Source organism: Hydra vulgaris, chromosome 15 (assembly GCF_038396675.1).
Source record: "Hydra vulgaris chromosome 15, alternate assembly HydraT2T_AEP".
NCBI lineage: Eukaryota > Metazoa > Cnidaria > Hydrozoa > Anthoathecata > Hydridae > Hydra > Hydra vulgaris.
In genome coordinates this window covers 26,957,194-26,965,543 of record NC_088934.1, presented here as the reverse complement: position 1 = coordinate 26,965,543, position 8,350 = coordinate 26,957,194, and positions in this window count along the sequence as shown.

Here is an 8,350-nt window from a genome sequence, read left to right as displayed (position 1 = left end):
ACACACACGATAATTATTATATAATTTTAAAAGTAGGAAAAAGAAATAATTCATTTTATATTAAGTATATGGCTTATTTCAAGCTTATGCGCAACATCAACAAATAAATTCTGTTTTTCAGTTCATACAGATGCTGATTTAACAATGTGGAACTCATAGGATAAAGTTTCGACGGCATCTCCAGCGCCCCTCCTTCTGCATTTAATCATAAAAATCAAGAAAAATATTTATAATACACAATATTAACATAAGTAAGCGACATGTTTTAGAATTATAGATGTCTTATAAAATGAAAACATAAAATTAAAGCGTTAATTTAATAATAATAAGGTTAAACAATAATATAATATTGTTAAGCGTTATTTATTTACAGAATAATGATAAATAGTATTCGAATTTCGAAAACTAAACATTTGTAGAACTATTAGACAAATAAATTTGGTTTGAAACCGTAAATTCAAAAGAAACTTAAGCCTTAGATGACTTTACTTTTTCTTTCGTATTTTCTTTTTCTTTTTCATTTTTTTCTTTGTTTTTTTCTTGTGGCGCGTAGGGCCTCGAATCTCCCATAGGCCAATAAGGTCATATAAACTAATTTAGCTTTTGCCTAAATCCGCCATTGAGTTCATATACTTGCCGAAACAATTTCGATGAGCAATCAACAAAATAAATAGTACAACAAACATAATAGTAACATAGTTTGTAACAACAAAATATTATCAATAATACTAACCTCTGACTTTTCTGTCAGTAAACAATAACAAATTTAAAAGCTACGTCATTATAAAATAAAAAGTTTATCATTTGTTAACTAATTAGGTTTGTTTACATTAATGAGTTTATGCATATAAGTGTTATCTCGAGGCAGTGGCAGGAATACAAAAGAATTTCTCGTAAATAATTAATAAGACTAAGGGAAATACCCTTTCTAACGCATCGCACTTAAAACGTACGCTAGAAATCTTATTTCTTACCACTACTCAAAAACGTTCGCTACGTGAATAATTAATGAATTTAGGACTCAAATTTTTGTTTTGACACACTCAGCATTTTATAAAAAAGGTTTTCTTACCCTTACGAGTACTCACAGATGTTTATCTGTGAGTACTCGTACATGTCTTCATAATATCTGGAATTTCTAAAGCTTTTTTTAATCTATAAATACCTACTTTTTGGAATCGAAACTCTGACCACGCTTCAGCATTATCTAGCTCATCTAATTCAAAATGTTTTTAATTTCAATAAGGGTAATCATTTTTAGATCTACTAAGGCGGTCTTAGTACAAGCAAACGCTTGTACTAAGACCGCCTAAAGATAACGCGCGCATGCTTAAACTCACGATTAATATAATACTACTTTCGATCAGCTCAAGATGGCCGCGAAAATTTATATAATTAGCCGGCAGATGGCCTTTAATTAGATGCAATTAGAGACCAGAAAAACAGTTATTATATTTTCAGTTAAATTTTAATTTACATTTTATTTGGAAAATAAAATGTAGCCTAACTAAAAATATAACACAATTTTTTATGCCAACCGGCCCACCGGGAATCTCCCGGTATCCCGGCAGCCCAGTCCAAGCATGCCCCTATAACAGTTTACATTACGTATTGTAACCCCTATAACATTTTAAAGTTACGTTACGTCTTAATCGGTTACAATTGGTAACAAGGTTACATTCTCTAACTTTTAATTAAATATTAAGTAAATAAACTTGATAATGCAGTAAATGTTTGTTTTATATTGCCGTATTGCTAAAAATCATCTTTTATTTTATTTTCATTGTAAAATAGCTTCGTCACAATTGGTTACTTTGTCACGAAAAAAAAAAACTTTCAATTCGGAACGTTACGGCTCAATTGCTTTTATTTTTAACTTTATAAAGTATAACCAAATAAGACGTAACGTAACGTTACCAAATAAAGATTCGAGACTTAACTAAACTACGTGACATAAATGGATTTTTTTAACGTAACTTTACATCTTAATCGGTTACACTCTAAAGGTGAGTTTCCACTCATCTGTTTTTCTACGGGAACGGGAAAGGATATGGAAAAATAATCACGTGAGCATGCGCAGTTTTCCTTTGGGCAAATAAAAACTTTATTACGCATGCTCACGTGACTATATTACCTTTCCTTTCCCATTCCCGTTGAAAAACGGATGAGTCGTAACTCGCCTTAACAAGTAACAAGATAGACGTAAGGTAACGTAAAATAAACTAAATTTGTGACGCATTAAATTTGAGAATTAGGTATTGTGGTTTATTCTCCTCCGGCTAGTTGCCATACAGAGACCACCACACCAAGGCACGCAAAGACATGTTCGCAAGAAGGAGCGTAATAACCGCTTTACGGCCGAGAGTAAAGTGAGTTTTGGAAGAACGAAAAAAATACAAAAAAATATAAAATCAGTAAACACAAAAAAAATAAAAAATACAAAAATAGAAAAATTATATAATAAAATATACAAAACAGATTGTGATATATTTACGAAAGCTTGTAAAACCTTATATTGTAAAAACTTAAAAACCTTAGTTAATGTTATTAAAAAAAAATTGTAAATATTTATTATTTTGTAATAAAAAAAAAAAAAAAAAAAAAGTTAAGAAAATGTTGTTTTCTTATTATATAAAAGTTACAAGTAGTTATTACAGTAGTTAAGAAAATGTTCTGTTGTTTTCTTATTATATAAAAGTGTATCAATAAATTATTTATAAATGGAAAAATATATAAAGTTAAACGATTTGTAAACTTATTGTAAATATGAGTATTTATTATGCAGAGATAGTAAAAAAATTGTAAATATTTATTATTTTGTAATAGAAAAAAAAAAAAAAAAAAAGAAAAGTTAAGAAAATAACACGGAAAAAAACACATCTAAACTTTTTTACAGTATTTGTGTTAATATTTTTTGTGGTTTTTTTGTTGTTTATTGGTATCAAACGTTATTTATTACAACTGTCTTTATTGAGTTGAAATTTTATTTAATGGCGAAAAGTTATGCTAGTGCTCTTGGTTCCGTTACGACATCTGTTCATCCCAATAGCAATCTTGGTATTTTTAACACGAAGTTCGAGGTTGACAATTCAAACGTTCTTATTTGTCGGTATGGTGATCTTAACGTTTCCGTTAGTGATTTTCTTGCTAGCTTGGCTGAAAAGAAGCTACTTAGTAGTGTGTGGGGAGTCACTAGACATTACTCCAACAAGTTATTTGAGTTTGCCGTTACAAACAACTCGTATTTGACATCCTTTCTAGAAGCAGAAATAGAAATTAAAGGTATGGTTTTAAACTTTCAGCAAAAGTTTGTGCGAAAGGTCCACGTCCTGGTTCAGAACATTCCAATAGGTACCCTTAGGAATGGCTGCCAAAACGCCATTGTCCTGCTTGGCAAACATCTAGCTGCAGGACGTGGAGAGTTTGATTCTTTCTACCTACAGAAATGCAAGGTCCTTGAAGAGGGCATTTTCACAGGAAACGTGATAATTATTATCAAGAACTGGCACAACCCCACTCTAAATCCGTTACCCCGCTACCAAAAAGTTGATGGTCTAATTTTACGGTATAAACATCCTGGCCAGCCCGAACCCAACCCTAAAGTAACAAACCAAACCGTTCCACCCACCAATTCTTTACAACCTACTACACCGCAGATCAACAATGAAATTGTAGAAACCAAAGTTAACAACGTCGGTATCGAGATTGATGTTGATACTAATCCTAGAAAGGAAAACATCAGCGATAAAGAAAATAGTGTTAAAACCGAAAAGACTCGTTCCACCCAACCAACGAGAAAACGTTTGAGGCAGTTGGAACGCGGAACCCTCAAAAAACGTTTAAACAACACGGAGTTAAAAGTGTCTTAAGAAGAAGTTTGTTTTTCAGAAGAAAATAAGGAAATGTCGCATGAAGACGAAATTGATTTGCTAGTTATAGATGAACAATACGATAGCCAAATTGGTGCGAAAAAGAAATCGTAAGATTAATTTTCATTCCTATTTTTTTCTTTCTATCTTCTTTTTTTTAACTTTGTTCTCAAATCAGAATATTATTTCGAATTTTTTTGTTCTAAAAATATCATTTCTTTTTCTTTCTACAAAAATTCTTTTTTATACGTTCTATTTTTAACCTCATTAATTATGCATATCACCTTTTTGATTAAGCGCTTAAGCTGTCGTAATTTGTATTGTTGTAGTTCGCGCTTTTTTGTGGAATGTTACGGTCCAGTGCGTCCTATTGTTCGTATTACGTCAGTTCAAACGAAAACTCGTGCTATAAGGTTAAGGTTTATATGTTTGTGTTTTTTATGTCAGGTTGTAAAATTATTATATTCATGTTTAAGGTACACGAGTTTTCAAATTAGGAAACCTGATCCTCTTCATCATGGCTATTAATATTTTAACGTGCAACATAAACGGTCTAAACGACCAAGTCAAACGCGATAATTTTTTTGGGTTTCTCAAAAAGTCCTCCTTCAGGAAACAAAATCCGGACCGTCCACTGTTAAACAGTGGAGTGACGAATGGACTGGTGAGTCTATTTGGAACTCTGGTCCGAGTCATAACTGTTGTGGGGTGGCAGTTCTCTCTAAATCCAATGTTTCTTTAAACGAACTAAAGAGGGACAATAACGGAAGAATATTAAATGTCATGATAAAAATTGACGAACACGAAATGCAGGTGCTGAATATTTATGCTCCTAATGTGCCGAGAGAAAGGCGCCGTTTTTTCGGCGGCCTTGGAGACATCTTGCAGGACACAGGACTACCCGTCCTGTTGGCCGGGGATTTCAGCATGGTCGAAAGCCTGCCTCTTGACACAGAAGGCACAAACAACTTTAGATATCACACCTACGGCATTACTGAACTCGGGGTCTTCCAAGTTAGGTATAACCTAGTTGATGTTTTCCGTTACAAGTTTCCCAACAAAAGAGAATTCACATGGCGCAATCAGACGGTCAAATGTAGACTCGACAGAATCTACTGCCCTGAAAAAGTCGCCAAAAAAACAACACACACCAAAATTCTCACCAACCCTTTTTCTGACCACGAGTTCGTGTTAACAACTGTCAATTTTAGTGAAACCAGGAGAGGACCAGGATACTGGAAATTAAATTGCTCCCTTTTGGAAATAGAAGTGCATAGGCAGAAAATTGAACTCTTAATTCAAGATTGGCAAACTAAAAAACGGTCCTATACGTCAATTCTAAAATGGTGGGACGACTGCAAACTTTTTGTTAGGGCTGAATTACAACACATATCGATACAGGAAAGTGCAAAAAACAAAAAAAATATCAAAAGGATTAAAAACGAAATCCAACAGGAGCGACAAAACGCTAACCCGAATTTAGACAGCATCACAGAAAAACGCGATGCTCTTTTCCTGCTCCAGTTTCCCGGAGCGTTTATTCGCACGAAACAAAAACTAATTGAAAAAGGAGAAAAACCTTCAAAATTTTTGTACGATTCGGAAAAAACTCAACAGAGGAACAAGTCAATTACCGAAATTCGCAAGAATGACGGCACATTGACGAGTGAACCTGGTGAAATACTAAACTCCCTTGTTTCATATTATAAAAGCATTTACACCAAAACTAGTTTATGCAAAGACAGCCAAAATTATGTCTTGTCACACATCACTAAACGTTTAAGTGATGATGAAAATCAATTTTTAAACACCCGCCTAACCAGCGTGGAAATTAAAGAAGTCCTTTTTAAATTTGAAAACGGAAAATCTCCGGGCTGTGACGGACTTCCAGCTGAATTTTATAAAACCTTTTGGCACACTTTAGAAAAAGATTTTGAAGAACTTGCCTACGAAATACTTTTCGTAGAAAAAAACACTAACCACTCTATGAAAAAATCAATTATTTCACTGATTCCTAAACAAGGAGATCTTACCGAATGCAAAAACGGGAGGCTCATATCCTTAATCGGCGCTGATTACAAAATAATCACAAAAGCGCTGGCCCTACGACTTGCAAAAGTAATGGGCAAAATTATAGAACCAAATCAAACTTGCGGAATCCCAGGTAGAACAATATTCTCAAATTTACATCTAGTCCGTGATCTTATCGATTACGCGCAATTTAAAAATCTACCTAGTTTCATTTTGTCAATAGATCAAGAAAAGGCGTTTGATAAAGTCGACCGTGCGTTTCTGCTTCAGATTCTCCGAAAATTCAATCTCGGAGAAAATGTTGTATCTTTTGTCAACACCTTATATTCAGAAGTTTCGGCATCTGTTCTGAATTGCGGTTTCCTGTCAGCCTCCTTTCCTACGGAAAGAGGAGTTAGACAGGGTGGCCCCCTCTCTCTCTTGCTGTACGTTTTTGTTGCCGAAGCTCTCGCTTTAGTGATCAGAGCGGACAGCAGAATAGAGGGTTTCCCGTTACCAGGTACACCTAAACCCCTCAAAATACAGCAGTACGCAGACGATTCGAACTTTTTTGCCAGGGATGTAAAATCAGTCCGCGTTTTTTTCGAAAAAATAAAACTGTTTGAAAAAGCAAGTGGTTCAGTGATCAACGCCTCAAAAACCAAGGGTCTCGCTCTTGGGGGTTTTGATCCTAAAATGTACCCGGAATTGGACGACATAGAGTAGAACAACAACACCGGTTTCAAAATATTAGGTGTTACTTTTTACACCAGACTGAGCGATACTACCAATTTCAACTGGTTAGTAACTCTAAACAAAATAGAGAAAAAACTCAAGTTTCTGGGACTACGTACTTTGTCACTTAGGGGAAAGACTATGTTGATAAATACGTTAGCAATGTCAAAAGTGTGGTTTCTGGCAAACATGCTGCCCGTTCCCGAATGGGCAATAGAACGTCTGCATAGAGCCATTTTCGAAAATCTGTGGCAAAAGACCAATTTCAATCCGGTCAAAAGAGAGACACTTTTCTTACCCGTCAAAAGCGGTGGTCTCGGAATTTTATCACCGAAGGAGCAAAGTTTTGCACTTCGCCTCAAAGCACTCTTTCAACTGAAAGAGTGCAAAGAGGACAAAGCTCACGACACTTACTACTTTTCAAAGTATTGGTTGGCGAGTTCACTTATAAAATTTACGAACCAAAACCAAAGCTGGAACTTTTTAAAGCAGAACGATTTTCCGAAACACTGGGACAACAAAACGTCTCAGTACTACAAAACAACAATAGAAATATTAGGCAAAAACGGGTCCCTTTTTAACGTTCCCCTAAAAACAACAAAAATTTTTTACTTAGAAGTGGCAACAAATCGGCAGTCGTTCCAGCTGAACTTTTCTGGAACGGTTCAACAAAAACAACAATGCCGTGGACCCAAATTTGGAAAAAAAACTTCACCTCCCACGCATGCGGACCGACTCAAAACATCCTCTTTCGTTTTTTACACAACAGTTTACCTTCTGCGGCCTTGCTAGCCAAAAGCACAAGGCAGCAGATCGTCAAAAATAACAAATGCAAAACTTGTGGTAAAATCGAGGACAACATGCACATCTTTGCCTACTGTCCTCCTTCTGTAGAAATTTGGGAGTATTTTAAACAGGTATATAACTCCTTGACATCCCGAAACAACTTTTCTCCGATAAATTCGATTTTCTTGATTGAAACAGCGACTTTATCGGAGAAAAGCCCCACTTCGCAGCTGCTGTTGACACTCACTCAAACCATCATGAGTGCAATATGGAACAGTAGATGTCATCACATGTATAGTAATAAAAAAATTGACCCAATGGCAGTGATCAGGGTAATAACCAGGAACATCAGGAACATTATTACCTTAAAATATAATTATTATGTCCGTAGAAACACCGCGGACTTTTTTTGTGAGTATTTTTGTATTAAAAACATTTTCTGTCAAGTGGAGAATGGAAGTCTGAAACTAGACATATGAGCTAAAAATTTCCTTTCCTCTTGCAAATTTTTATGCTATACAACAAAATTATTATTATATATGATTAGCAAATCACTGCCAGCCCTTATTTTATGAAATATTATTTTAACACATAAGTTTCTTATCTATAGTGTTCGTAACGTAATGTTTATGTAAAAGTCCTGTAAATCTTTTTTAATTTTTTTTTACATATAAATCATTCCTTTTTACCTTATGAACCTTTCCTTAACCTATTTTAAAATTTCTCCTTTTTTTAACTTAATCTAAACTCTTGATTTCTTTCCGCACAACAGCAAATAAATAAAAAACAAAAAAATACAAAAAAAATATAAAATCAAAAAACACAAAAAAATATAAAATCAATAAACACAAAAAAAATACAAAATACAAAAATTATATAATAAAATATACAAAAAATATTGTGTATATATTTACGAAAGCTTGTAAAACCTTACATTGTAAAAACTTAAA